Source organism: Athene cunicularia (assembly GCF_003259725.1).
Source record: "Athene cunicularia isolate RWA chromosome 11 unlocalized genomic scaffold, athCun1 chr11_part1, whole genome shotgun sequence".
NCBI classification, from domain to species: Eukaryota; Metazoa; Chordata; class Aves; order Strigiformes; family Strigidae; genus Athene; species Athene cunicularia.
The window spans coordinates 16,245,539-16,260,643 of record NW_020799113.1 but is presented as its reverse complement, the minus strand read 5'-3'; positions in this window follow the sequence as shown (position 1 = coordinate 16,260,643).

The window sequence follows — 15,105 nt, the reverse complement described above, 5'->3', positions numbered from 1 at the left end:
TGAATGGGAAGTATCTATATAGCCATGTATTATATCCAAACCCTGAAAGATGGAAGAAGACATTAAAGAAAATGAAGTTACTTTGAAAAGAACAAGCCATGAACTAGATCTACTTATTTTTTTCTACTAGGAAAAAAAAAGCAAGATGGGAAAAATGAGATTATTTCACATGGTTCTTGTTGTTATGCAGATTGCCTCTTTATAGCCATACGTTCAGCACATCTGGCTCCCTTGTGGGTTTGCTCTTTGAGCTGGGAGGAAGAATGCACAGTGAGATTAAGGGCAAAATAAGGTGGAAGGACAGAAATGGAGAAACAGTTGTGGAATGAGGACTAAGGAGAATTTTCCTCAAAAGCCTGCTGTCTTCTCTTCCCTTAAACTTTCCCATCTTACTACACTTAAATGCTTTCTCTTTGAATAACTTTGTGAGTGATCAGGCTGCTGGTGCTCTGTGAGTGGTGCCCAGTGGGCTGACCACCTTCACCTGCACTTGCTCCTATGCCCTGGTTTTCCTGGACTGTGCTGCTGTCCCTTGGTATTTTTCTTGGATCATAAACAAGGGCAAGGGCTTTGCTCTACAGCATGTGTACTGCTGCTTGCACCACAGATGACTTAGCTATTGTGATAAAGCAAAAAATACTACGACCCTTATTTTTTGGTTAAAAAGTAAAGGTAGAACCTGAGACCTTCCCTTGCAGTTTCTCCAGCGAGAACTCATTTGCCATTTCACACTGTGTAGATGCCTGCTGTGGTCTGAGTGGATGCTCTAGAAAAGCTCCCCGGGGAGTGCAGGTTGCAGGGCAGCCTGGCACCTCCTGCAGGAACGTGTCACACTGTGGTCTTGATTGACCCAAGGAGAACACGGGATGTGCAGTGCTGGAGCATGTGGAAAGACGACATTAGAAACAGACTCTGTTGATTAAAATCTTACTGCACTGCTCATTCTTTTAATCATGGACCGTGACGAGACTTTTAAAGTCTCCATGACACTTATCATCAACATGATGAACCTGGAGGAAAAAAGATCCTTATTAAAGCACCTACATGTCTTACACAAGCACACACAAGGAGAGGAAAGCCCAGAAGTGATCATCCTGCCTATCCGTTTGCATCACAGAATAGATAGCCAGGCCCCCTTTGAGTCAGGCCTGGTTTCACATTGAAATGCTGCTTCTAATTTATTCTTTATTCTGGAAAATACAGAAAAAGCTCAGAAATCTTGGGTGTTCCCTGCTGTGAGGGGCAAAGCTGTGGAGGACCTGCCTGGCTTCAGTGTCAGAAATTGGTGTTGAGGCTTGCTAGATTAATCTCAATCCCTAGAAGAGATCTGAGTATTTTGGTCTGCAAAATGTTTATTAAGGGACTTTCTTTCATAAGTGATGCTCTACATTATAGTTTGGAAAAATTCCTCCTCCGCGGAACTTTCTGGATCAGATTCCTTTTGCTGGAAAACTCTTCCCTCTGCAATTCAAATGAGCTATTCATAGCAGTACAAGAGGCTGAAATGGCTAACATTTTTTAGCAGTGTAAGCTGTATCTTTTATCTGTTGTTATGCTTCCAGCTCCTTGTGCTCTATATGACTGAAACAATGCACCAAATAGGTCACATGTGCAAACTAAATCCTTCTAAGATGTTAGCAACACTGTCACTCTCTCCACAACCTGTTCTCAGCTCCTCTGAAGAAAACTACTATTTAATATTTTAAGTCAGGTTTTTTAGTTTGTTTCCCACTCCCTCTCCCTTAGAAGCCAAATATATGAGCTTTACCAAATACTCTTAGACATGGGAACACAGGGATGTCTTTTAAATGCTTACAGTGAATAAAGACAAAGAAATCCAATGAACTGTGACAGCCATATAACCAGTCTCTGATAGCTGATCCTTGCAGTATGTCTGTGGTTAGATATACAGCTCCCCCAGCGCTTCCCTGCGGGCCCTCCTGCCTGGTGCTCATAATGCAGGCTGCACACTTTGGATGCTCTGCTGCAAGCTAAAAGGGACCTGAGGAGGAGATCTGTGTTTTGGACCTGAGCATTTAAAGGTTGTCACGACACTTGTTCTTCTTCTTACTGAACAGGGGAGAATTGCATTTATGCAGGCTGGTCCCCTCTGGAGTGCTGTTTGGCATACAGCCTTTGTTCCACTGTCTGGTTTCAAGGTGAACTTGTTAATTCAATATGACCCTTTTAAGAAGTCCAAACATTACATGCTACAAGAGGGAAACAAAGCACTTACTGGTATGAATCCTGTTTTAAGATGGAGCAGAGGTGGTGCTTATGTTGCCCTGAACAGTTCCATTTTCAGTGGAATGAGTCTGTTTTAGGGAAAGTTTTGGCCTTATTATGACTAATTGCTTTTTAAATTTCAGTGATTTGGGGATTGGTTTTGGGAGGCTTTTTTGTCTGGCCTAGGAGCCTTGTGACTCAGTTTACGTGGCCAGATTGTTTGAATTATCTTCTCAGTTTAGACTAATCTTAAAACAGTGCTGTTGAACAGTTTTCCCTTTCTATCGGGTTAAGTCTCTGCTCCTGAAGATTTGCTGTCAGAGCTCCTGCTCATCTGCTTCCTGGGTCTAAAGTATCTGCTGACAGAGCCCTAGAAGAGGACATAAGAATGTGCTCTCCTGGGTTGTACTGTCTGTCTCCTAAGGACTGTTTTATTTAGTCTTTACAGACTGAAATTGCACTCCTGTGACTCTTGCAGCAGGAGATTGGAGTCCCAGGTAGCTTGAGTTTGGGATCTAATTTTGGCCTGGGATTACAGAAGCTGCTCAGAGGGGTGTTTTATTTCCCCTGATTAATGAAGGAAAATACCCACTATTTTCTTTTTCATTAGCTTAGTGCCCAATGGACAGTCTTGTCTTCATAATAGCTTTTCTCATATAGGCTGTGTGTAACCAGTGTCAAGTGTATCTTGTTCCAATGAGTTGTCTACTGGGTAAGTAAGCACTCCTAAATGCAGCCCAAAGCAGTCAAATGTGTGATGAGAGGGACAGTGATCATGGAGATGCCTTCATGTGCTCTGCTTATGAATTTTAGCCGAGTCCTGCAGAACAGTGCTGTTAATCAAGAATATATTTCATTGGTATCTGTATTAGAGACAGAGTTCAACAGGTGGTTAAAAATCTTGGAGGATGGAAGTATGGCACCTCTTTAAATAGAGAGCAAAACGTTTGCTTGTCAAATGTTCAGTGCTTAAGCACTGCACATTTCAATGCCTTTTCTCCAGTTGTTATCCTACCTTGGATTTTTGCTAGGGGAAATTACTAGAAAACTTCTGAAATGTCGTTACTAGGAAAATACTGAAATGTTATTTCGATAGCATCCTGAACTTTTTAATATAGTTTATGCTCAAGAATATTTTGGAGACTCTGGTTGGTATCATGACCATCACTGAGCATCTTCTGTTCCGTGGTGGCTCCTACCCATTCATTGGCTTTTACTCAGTCATTCCACAGTGGTGCTGGTGGAAGTGGGGAAAATATAGGATGGGCAAAGGGGAAGGAATAACTAAAGATGACAAGAAGGGAAAAAATAGCCTGGATTGATCTGTGAAAGGATGGAGTACATATGAAAGGAGAAGTAATTTCAGAAAAGCAAAGGTCAATCTGAGAATGCTATCCCCTGTTATGCAGAGCTGGCTGACTTGTGTACATTAGTAATGCACTTTGAGGGGATATATAAGGGCTGTTCAGATGAAGCTGATGATACTGCTATTGTTTGTGGGCTTTTCTTCTGCATTGTCTGCATCCCTTAAACCTACACATTGATAGTCATAGTGTGGCTTAGGCTGTTGGAATATCTTTGTGCTGTTTATGAGACAATTTTGTATTACATTTTCTGCTCACACTTTCCTTTGCTCACCACAACTTTGGCTGCTACAAAAACATTTTAACACTTACAAATAAGGAAAACTGTAGACAATCTATGAAGAGTCATCACATACTTGCAAAGGGTCCATATATTGTTGCAGTGAGGCAGGAAGAGAAACTTTTATAATTCATGAGTAGTGAAAGCTTTCTTTACTTCTGGGATAAATATTCCAACCCGTTAGGTATACTTTATATGTAACATTTACATCTTGCTGAGTGATTAGTTTAAACAGCTATTTTTATCCTGTATTTCAGCCCACAACTCTCTAATGTTAATTAGTATTAGGAAGGAAGTATGTTTTCTTCACATGCCATAGCAAATGTGCTTTATATAATGATTACAGAACTTGTTTGATCTTTTGTTTTTACTGAACACAGTCTACAGCACTGACGGCAAACTGTTTGGTTTTAGTTTTCTTGTGCCCTGGGCTGTTTTCCACTGTGTGAAATTGCTGAACTTTTTTTTTTTTAGGTGTTTTTTCACAATCACTGAAACTGTTGGAGTAAGATAGAATTTCACTGTAAAGTTTCTTTAAATTGCTGTCTTTCAGTGAACAGTTCAAATAACCCCTGCCTCTCCCCTTTTATACAAGTTTGAGGGCACAGTTAAAACTGATAATGTAAGAAGTTTGGATGGAGGGGTTCAAAGGTTAGTTGCAAGCTGTTCAGGTATTGCACAGAAGATGCGAATTAGTGCATTGGGGGTGGGGAAGCAAAAATATACAAGGCTTTAGTTAATAGTCATTGCCAAGTGTTTAGAAATCAATTATATAAATCATCCACAAATTAGGCAATAGGAAAACTTTTATTGTTTTTCCCACTCTAATGATTGTAAATAATAGAGGCAGTTTTAGCTGATACAAATATACTCATGGAAATCAAAGCATTATTATAGAATTCTTAAAATATATTTTCTTCCACTATTACTAGTGGAGGAGAGCTGCTGATTCAAACCCTCTATCTCTAGAAAGGAGAAAGGTATGAACCTGAATACAAATTGTTCTCTTCCTTTCTTTGGTACTTTGAAACTTAAGGTCTAACACTGCCTGAAAACTACATGTCTGTAGTTTTTTAAAAGGTTTTCCTCCTAAAATTTTCTAGGACTACATAAAAAAAATAGAAGACACCAATCACCATGCCAGACCTGTATCATAAAAACTAACTTGAGGTTTCTCTCAATTAATTTAGAATAGATGAAGTGTATTATTATAGCTGCTTTTTAATTGTGAAACTGTTCTTCAAAGTTGCTGACAACTGCTAGTGTTTTTTTTCTTAGAACCGAGGAAAGTGGCATACTTTTTTGTAAACAGTTACATCCCTGGATCAAAGCACTGATCCAGAAAGTAGGCATGTGCTAGTCAGTGTGGAGAAATTAGTGTGTTAAGGGCCATCCGTGAAATCTTAGGGATCGGACTTGAACTATGTTGCAACTCAACTCCACGTTGATGGACAGAAACAATTTCTGTAAAAACTGTGCATGTATTTGGTATCATCAGTGGCTACAGATGCAAATTCTACTTAGTGGTTACCAGATCTTTGGTGCTTATACATTAATGTACCTCTGGCATTCAGCATTCCTACCTGAAACACACTGAGACTTAATTACAAATGTACAGCATCTGTATCTGCAGGTGTGTGCGTGGATCGGCACTTGTTCATTGCCAAAATTGCCAAAAGAAAATGAAATAATAGTTTAGGGTGAAGAAGAAGGAAAGACAAAAAAAAAAGAAAACAAAACAACAAAACCACCCAAGGAAAAAGAAGGGCAAGAGGCAAAGAACAGAAAGGGGAAGAGATGAATCCTGCCCTGTGAAGGAGCATGTGTCCTCCTACCCCTACCCTGGCAGGTGCTCAGTCAGGGTTCGCTGTTTCTGGTGTCAGATATGTTCTGTCAGAAGAATTCAGCAAAGTCAGTCTGCTTCAGACTGTGTCATAACGTGGGGCTGAGCTTTATGTCTAACTTGTAGCAAGAGGGATCAGTCGAAACACAGATCGACTGCCCTGTGGTAGCCAAACCCGAGCCTTTCCAAGGCTCCCTCCCTCACAGCCGTTCGTGTCCCCCTGGCTCACAAGTTCACGTGGCCAACGCCTTAACAGGGGTGAAGTTCCTTGTTGCGCTGCATCCCCCAGTTTTTGTTTCAGTTGCTTTCTTCTGATTGCTTATGAAAGGGAAATGTTTGGGGAGAGAGGAAGGCAAGCTGCCTGCCCTGGCATAATGGGGGCTCTCGGCGCAGATGAGTGACAGCCAGCGGGAAGCACTGAACCAAAGGCCCTCGTAGCGGCTGAGCACTGGGTCATCAATAATGCAGAATGAATTCTTGCTTCCCTCAGAGCTGAGAAAATAATACCCAGCTGGAATTGAGTGAGTGGTAGGGGACACAGCACCCTTGAGACTGCGGGTCTGGAAATCCTGAAGGGGAGAGCTTTGGAGAATTGAGTTTCTCCCTGCCGTATGCCTGATTTCTTCTCCTGCCCACTAGAAAATTGAGAAGTCAATTGGCCTTTTATTGTTAGGGTTGAAATGACTTTTTTTTTTTTTTCCAATTAATTTTTTATTGAATTTTGAGAAAGGTAGATTTACAACTGCCATTGCAAAGGAGGAGAGAGAGAAATAAATATAAAATATTCAGGCAGGGCGGCTGGGCAGAGGGGAGGGCCGGGCCGGAGCCTGCACCTCCTGCGGCCCAAGAGCAGCTCCGCTCCGAGGGGGAGGGTGGGCTGGGGCAAAGCCGGCGCCTTCTGAGGCGTTTCCCTCCTCGGTAGCAACCACAGCTAACTGGCACTGAATGCACCTCGCAGGGGCTCTGTGAGTATTCATTTCAGTGTTTGTGGAGGAAAACGCTCAGTTCTGTGTGAATGTGACGGAGTTATGGCCCTGGCCTTGCAGGCTGTTTTCCACAGATGTGTACACCTTCACTGTCCCTGTGCCTTCACCACTGGCCAGCTATAAAAATGCAGCTGTATCAGCGTACGCCCAAGAAACAGCTGCTCTGCTGTAGTTAATGTGTTGTTTTGAAAAATTAGGTGTTATATGTGTGTGAGATTTTACATTTAGTGTGGGTAGCTAGAGGAATATGGACCCATATGTGTAAGTATATATACACTGGCAGGGTGGTAACCCCTGGGTTCAGACTGGTCATCAAATGCAGTCCTTTCCACCAGATAGGAAGCTGAGGGGTTTGTTTTCATAAGAGACTTTATTTTAGGTATAACAACTCGGTTATCACAGAAACACATTTTGGGTTATCGTTTGCTAGTGAAAAATTCAATTTGTTTTTTCCATTTGAGGGTGAAGGTCCAGGCTAAGGGAGGAAGGTGGTGGTGATGGGGGTTATTTTAGTTTCGCCCCCTTGTCTACAAACATTTTAACTGGAGGTAGTGTAAAAGTAAAGGGCACCCCTGACACTCATGTATATCAGTTCCTATGTGAACAATGGTTTGTGAAGCCAGCAGCCATTGCTCCAGCCCTCATGTAAACAAAAATGCAGTTGCATGAATAATTATGACGAAAGTGAATAAAATAGTGACACCGAGGATCCAGTTTGTTTGTAAGCTCAAATATTTATGAATGTAGTTTTAGAGCAGGTGTCTGTAATAATTGGTATCTGTGCACAGTAATGCTTACCCTCTATCTGTAGCTGTTTTCTACAGCGGGAAAATCTTATCATGATACTGCTCCAAAAAGAGAAGCTCAGGTCACCTTGCATGGGAAATCATTGAGTGTAGTAATAAGAATTTCAGCTGATTTTAATAAATGTAATCCTGACTGTTATGAGCTGTGCCATCTGTAACATTATGCAATGTATCTCTTACGTACAGGAGACGTGGCATTCTACGTGGAAGGGACAGTGATGTGACAGTGTCTGATAGCTCTGCCCTGCAGTGTGGTGGCAACATTCTTCTACAATAGTAAGGCCTTTATTTTTAAGATATAAATTAATTCACTTTGGCCTAAAACCCCTTTTGTCATAGGTTCTGATACCATTATTTAATTTTCATTTTATTCTGTTTTAAAATGGCCACAAGTGAGATGATAATGTTGTCTAGCTAAAGCCTCTAGATTATAAGAAGTTCCAGATATTTCTGATATGATCTTCTGATACAATAATTTGGCATGGATGAAAGTCTGGCTTCCACTTTAACAAACTGGAATTGGAAAATATTTCTTACTTATCACATATCTCTATATCAAAGCAAAGATGACTGTAATTATTTACCAAAAATTGGAGGCATATGTCAGGGCAGGTTACAGTCTCCTAAAAGTCTCTAATATTCAATAAAAAAAAGAAATTGGATTCACCTTACATTAGATGGTAGATTCTGTTTGTTTGAGCTGTCGTTCTGTCCTGGTTTGGCAGGCTGTGATTAGAAAATGATTATTCCATCCTTAATGTTTAACTGTGTCCCTGAAACAATGTGGGCAGATTAGCAAGAGTTTCTGGTTCATGCTGGTGTAGATACAACGTTTTCACACATCTCCTTTGCACTCAAGGACATTTTGCCAGCTTACATCCCTGCTGTTTCATGCATTACATTTGGCGAGCTGGGGTGAAAGGAGAGGCTGAAGATTACATGGCCTCCAGCATTTTGTTTATGAGAGCATCCTTCTAGCGATCAATGTCCATGTGGAGTGGGAGCAGATTTTCCCCTTGAGATGAGAATCAAGGAAAGTTACCAAATGCACAATCTTCCCTTTCAAACATTCTGCTGCTTCTGAAGCTGGGCCACAGGCAGGCTGTGCTTTTCTAGGGAGGGAGGAGGTGACAGCAGTCAGCCTGGGAGCAAGCCTGTACTTCCACTGCTGTGCTGGCATAATGCAGCAAAGCTTTCCCCTCCGTGACTGTTGGTGTCTGTGTGTGTGTCTCTCTCTTCACTGCAGGTTGCTAGTGTTCTTGTGCATGAACTGATACAAATTTTATGTTAGGCCACTAAAAACTCTGAGAACAGTCTTGTTTTCACTGCACTGAATGTGAACTGATAAAAGTCCAAATATAGAGTAAAAACCTGAGGTTCCTTTTTAGGCAAACCTTTTCTTCTTTGCTTCCTTTCTCTCTTTAATTGAGCTTGAGCCAGCATTTCATGCTCCTTGCTAAAAATTTAGGACCCATGTAAAACTGGCCTCCTAACATAGTTTTGAGTGGCCTTGCTCAAACCTAGAAGGTTGTTAGAAAACACTTCCTACCTGTTCTTCTGCTCTCCTATCTGTAAGGGGAGGTCACAATTCTGCAGCCTTCAATAGGTAGTGCCAGCTGAGACTCGTATTTAGGAGCTGCTTGCAGATAATTCAGGAGTGAGGCTTTCATGAACTCCCCTTTCAAGTTTTGGGTTTTTCTGACAGTGGCTGCTGTTGATCTGTTCTCCATCATAGACACTACCACAGGAGATCTTTCACTTTTTGAATTAACTAATCACCAATCTTTAGGTGATTTCCCCACAGAAGGCAGGTTTTGCTTGCTGTGATGAATCTGAAGTGCTTTAAGTATCATGTGATGTTCCCCATGTGAAAAGAGTACTACGTCAAGAATAGATGTGTATGTTTTGCTGAAGTGTGGTTAAATGTTAAGGCTTGAGACATGGCACCATCCACTGGGTAAGGAACCAGGGTGACGGTCAGAGTTTCTTAGGACACAGTGTTTCAGGGCTAACAGCAATTAGTTGCCTCATTGGGTGTTTGGCAGGCAAGTAGTCTCATGTTTTCTGGACAACAGCCTCATAAGGCATTCAGATATTTTTGAAATGTGTTAATTAAAATATTCAGAAAAATGAGTGAAAAGAATATGCTCAAGAAATATTAAGACTACTTTGGGGTGTTTTATGAAGCTCCAGTCTTGCTGCTTTTGTTGTTGCTTGGGTCAGAATTGTTCAGAAGGCAAATAGCAAGAGCTGTAAATGAAAAAAAAAAAAAAAAAGCTGTAAAAGCTGTAAATGCTGGGTGATGCTGCAATGGTTTCAAAGAATGATGTTGTGTAGTAACGACAATATTGGGGCTCCACCATGCACTATTGAGGTCAATGGGCTTCTAGACTAATCTGCACCACTTCATAGAAAAGTACATTTTTTTCCCCATATTTCCAAACAAGAGTTTTGTTATGTCATACCATTAGTTGCCTACTCGATGAATTGGGGAGAGTATGCTGGCTTTTTTGCACTGGTCTGTTTTCTTCCTAAGTGGCATGTCACTGCTTTCTATATTATAATTTGGGAGGGCAGTAACAATGGTCTGCCTTCTCTCCCTTTGTTACCCAGTCACAGGTAACAACTCTTTAGCGCTATGGAGATGGTATGAACACGCATAGCAGGAAAGAGGCTGGTAAAATCTCCTTTCAGTGCAAGGCAGTACCCTCGCTATCATCTTGCGTTTTGGTTCAGACACAGCTGACTAGCAGAGGGTCACTGTGCCTCTGCATGCTCCATGGAGAATTTGTGCCTCCTTCTTGTGTTGGCTGCTTCCCCTAACCTCAAATACAGAGTTATTTAAACAGAGAAATGCGTGTTTTGATCTTTTGTAAATGGAAAAAAGACATATCAAGCTAAACCACTAAATGTCCACACACTGAAAGAGATTTCACTATAAATAGAATGAAGCCCCGGTGGGATTCGTTGCACAATATTGGGTGCTTTTGTTCACTTTGTTAAAAAGGGCGCCTTGCATTACTGCTCCTTTCCTTCCGAGTGGATTTTAACTGTACATGAAATACTGTATCTGAGATGTAGAATTTATCTTAGTCTATCAGCTGTACTGCTATGTACTGGCTGCTGCTTTGTAATCCACTTGTGAAAATTGTATGATATGTTATCATACGTAAGGAGGATACAAATATCTGTGTAGATTTTTCCCATTCAGATGTGGAAGTCATACTGTTACGGGCCCTCTGTTTAATCCAAAAAAAATATAGCTGTAATAAAAGGAAAATAAACTTTATTCAAGTCCTCTGTCTATTTATGCCTGTTAACCCTTTGACCAACTCCAAAACAGGGACTACATATCACTGCTATGCTGCATTATTCAAATGTTATTGGGGGATATTTATTTTTATTTCAAAATAAAATATTCAAAATAAGGAAATAAAAGAAAATTAATGTCTTTTCTGGACTGATGGAGAATTCATGGTTCTATAAGTGAAAAGATCAGCTAAACTTTACAGTGACAGAGATTTTATTTAACAGGCAGAATGGCATTAGAATTCATACCACTATGCAGTATTTGCAGATATGCATACATGAAAGCAGAGATCAGAGTTATAGTGGCTTGTTTGGAAAAGCAGTTGGACATCAGAAGCTAATATTTAAAATTGGGGCCTGAGTTAAGACTGTATTTTTGGTGTTTTACTTTCTGGAATGCAGTAGTTGTACATCAAGGTGAAGTCTGAGAAACAGTGTGCAGAGGTAGGCGTCCCAGTGAAACAGTCTCTCTAAAATGTATACATGTAATTTATTTGTGTAATGTGTTTCTCTTGCCAAAGGGCCTAGTTCAGGCACCTATGGAATTAATCTCATTATTACGCTTTGTATAATGGCAGAAATAACTTGTCTTTGGGTTTAGATGACCAGTACTTAGGTCTGAAGCTTACGTGCAAACTCACTCTGGCAATAACTCCTGGATGTTAGTGTGCTGGTGTGCAGGATCTATGTGAGCTCACGCAGGCTAATGGACAGTTCTTCCTGTGTTTGTGGTCTTTGTAAGTCCTTTATATTTTGAGAAAGTAAGAGAGGAGTTGCTGCCCTGCCAGAAGAGGCAGTGCCACAGTGACAGGAATTATTGACGCAGCTAGGAGGGATCCAGGTTCAAACCCTTGCTCTGGGTAAGTCAGAGCAAGTGTTGGACTTGGGTTTCCCAAATTGGGATGAGTGATGTAATCAGTACCAGTAATGGAGCCTCTGTCTGCAGAAAACTTGCTCTGGACCAAACTATCTCTGTCAAAGTTTAATCATAACTACTAATTACTCTGAGCAGAACACATGAATAAGATAAAATATTTTTGAATAATGTTGGTCCAGTATTTTACAAGCAACAGTAATCAATTTATAAAGCACTTTGGGACCCTCCTCCAGACAAGCTCAATAAAACTATCATCCTAGGACTGCAGGGGCAGAAGACCTGCCCTTTGCCATCAAGCTCGATGCTCTTCTGTGTGCCTGGGCATACAGTGGGTTCCTGGAGTTTTTGTGAGGAACTGATGGTGTGAAAAGTGAGGAATGAGGTCAGGACATGGCTTGTTACCACCCGCACGATATGTCATGAGAAGTCAAGCCAAAGGCTGTTGTCCTCACACAGCGGAAAGCGGGGCAGGGGCTCTTGCCGTGGTGTTGCTTTTTCCACCTGTGTAACAGGGCTCACAGCCCTGCCACAGTGCAAACTGCACATTTCCCACTAAAGCAAAGAGGAGGTTTGCCTTCGGAAACACCGTGCTTTTAGTGACCAGGGGAACTGTGGCCTCTGCGCTGGCGAGCCTCCCCACTGCCGCTCATCTCATCCCTGACACGGTTTCAACATCCCTTTCTATGGGTGACTGTTTGTGGTGCACGCTAAGTTCACATCTCCTTGTAGTGTATGCTTCAAATGTACAGTTAATATCCAGCAGATACGTGGGAAGGCAAGCAAGCTACCTTTCATCTAATGTTTGTAACACAGAAAACCTTCAATATTGAGAACAGATAGACTGGAAGGTAGGTTCACATCTCTCAGCAAGAGAGCTGTAACTTAAATCTAATACACCTGATCAAGGCTTTCTCTCTGCCTTGTAGGTATTTTAATACAAATGTGTCTTTCATTTGACTGATTGAAGGTCTCCAACCTGCAATAAATGAAACATCTGATCCCCTTGAATCCAAATCACTTTTTCTTTGATTTTCTTTTACTTCTATTTCTTCTTTCTTTGTTCTACGGCTAGAGTCGAATTTCCCTTTAGAAATTGAAAGAATGTGTGTGGGTTTTCCTGCTCCTCTTACAGTGAGCCTGTGCAAAGGTCGAGTGGCTAGTTGACTAGCATATTAAGACAGAATTCATTTCACAGACAGTCTGTAGTGATGTGCTTTACATATCATTATCACGCTGAATTGAGGGAAACTGATTATACAAATTAGTTACTGTACATTATTCTCCAAAGCCTTTTATTTGCATAACCAATAGATTTTATGCAAAGAATATCCTGAAAAATGATACATGATCATGTATAGTTTAAAGAAAGTTGTTATTATCTAGGTAGGAAAATAAGTAGGCATTATTCACAATTTAAGTTTAAATTATTACGTATCCTAATATTGAGTGTATCAATTAGCTTATGCCAGACGTAGCCTTTAAAATATATTTCCTGTAAACACGATTGTGCCTGCAATCCTGAGTACTGGGAGCTGCTGATTCCAATGTTCTCTATAATTATGTCTTTGTATGAATCAATCAGTTTAAATATAGAGCGACAGTCTGTTAAAGCCATGACCTCCGTTGGGTTTATTTTTTACTCGGGTAGTCATGTCTCTTTCCAGATGTCAGTGACATAATTTGTATGCTCAGCATTTCTTGTGCAGAGATTTTTGTAGAGGGGGAGAGGAGGGGAGGAGGACCTTCAGAAGGAGATGGGAGTTGGAAATACTAAGCTGTGGAATCATTGAAAGTGTTGCTTTTAATCTATAACTATAACCATGTTTGTAGTGAAGTGTTAACTCTCCTACACATGAACACACTTAGTCCTTGCATAGATATTGCGCTGGGTATTAAAATGTATGTCAGGCTGGAGAACAAAGAACACGTGACATTATGGACTAAATTCATAGTTACAATAAAAAGGAGCAATGAAAATTCAATAAGGGGACTGGAACCAACAGTGTCTTTGTACTTTTTATCTCTGCTAGAGTTTCCAGAGGAACTGTTAGTGATTAGGGGCCTCATCCTGCGCACGTTAGCGAGCCGTGCTGGCTGCCCTGCGAGCGGCACCGGGCGCTGAGAGCTCCTGCAGGCGGGATGCTGGGGCAGGAGCACGCAGCACCCGCGTTCCCCACAGTTGGTAGCTGTTGGTGGGCTCGGGGGATTTGGCAGGATGAGACCTGACAAGGAAAGGAAAGCAGAGGAGAGCAGTCATGCAAAGTTCATTTTGCCTTTTTAAAACTTTCTAGGGATTGGAAACATGCAGCAACATCCAGTTGGCAGAGGAGATGAAACACTGATGTGTGCTGTGTATGAAAACTAGACTTTATGGTTGGTAGGTCTCCAATGTAAAAGTTCTAAAAATAAATCCTTAAAACTGTTGCAACCCTTTTCACCATTTCATTTCCCTTACGTTTCTGCGTTCGCAGTAAACACATCTTTGATGCTAAACTGAAAGTGTTTTATGTGCTATGATTTTTTTAAATTCAGACACCTTACTTTAACTTGAATGGAATAGCATTGTGTTAAAAACACTGATACTTTGCTCTGACAAGATGTTTGGATGCAAGTCTGATGCCTTTCAGAAATGTTTCTTTTTCAGTGAAAGTCTAGGTTTATTTTATTAATCACAAAATTCTAGTTTTGAAGAATAATTATATGGAACATTCCATGTTGTATAAGGTATTTCTCTACATTTTAATTAGAATGAATTATTTGATTTCAATATAACCTGTTTTAATTGCATTCTTTGTGCACCTATAAACTTTAATAGCCGTAGACACTGATATTATTTTGAGAGTTTGTGAGATTATTCATCTAACGTAGTTTCAAGGGAGCTACGTTTTTATTTCTTTTAAACTTTCTAAATAACGATCGAACTTTCAGCCTTTCCCTTGTATTTTTTTCTTGGATGAGTTTCAAGTTGGAGTGAAAGCCAGCAATTGTGAGGTAGCGTGGATTTGACATTTTCTCATGTACCCTGCATATTATTTGCAGTAAGATTAGCATCAGAAGGACTGACTTAGATCAGTTGTCTTTGCTTATGCACACCCTATGTTTCTCAGATTTTTTTTTTTTTTTTTTTTGGGGGGGGTGGGAGTGTGTGTTTGTAAGTCTTTGGTTTTAATAACACCTTCAGTTTTGTAAAGAAGTAATAGAGTTACTGAGATGAAACCAATGGACTGATTTGAACCACTGGTGTTTAAAAGACTTGTGGTGAGCGTTTGGCACTCAATCACTTACTACCCAAAGTGAATTGCAGAGTTGTTTTCCTCTTTGATGGAAAAGACTGGTAGTGTTAAAATTTCCTACAGAAACAGTCTTTAGTTTATTTTCTTGATGTTTGAAAAATAGCTGATTGCATAGATACCA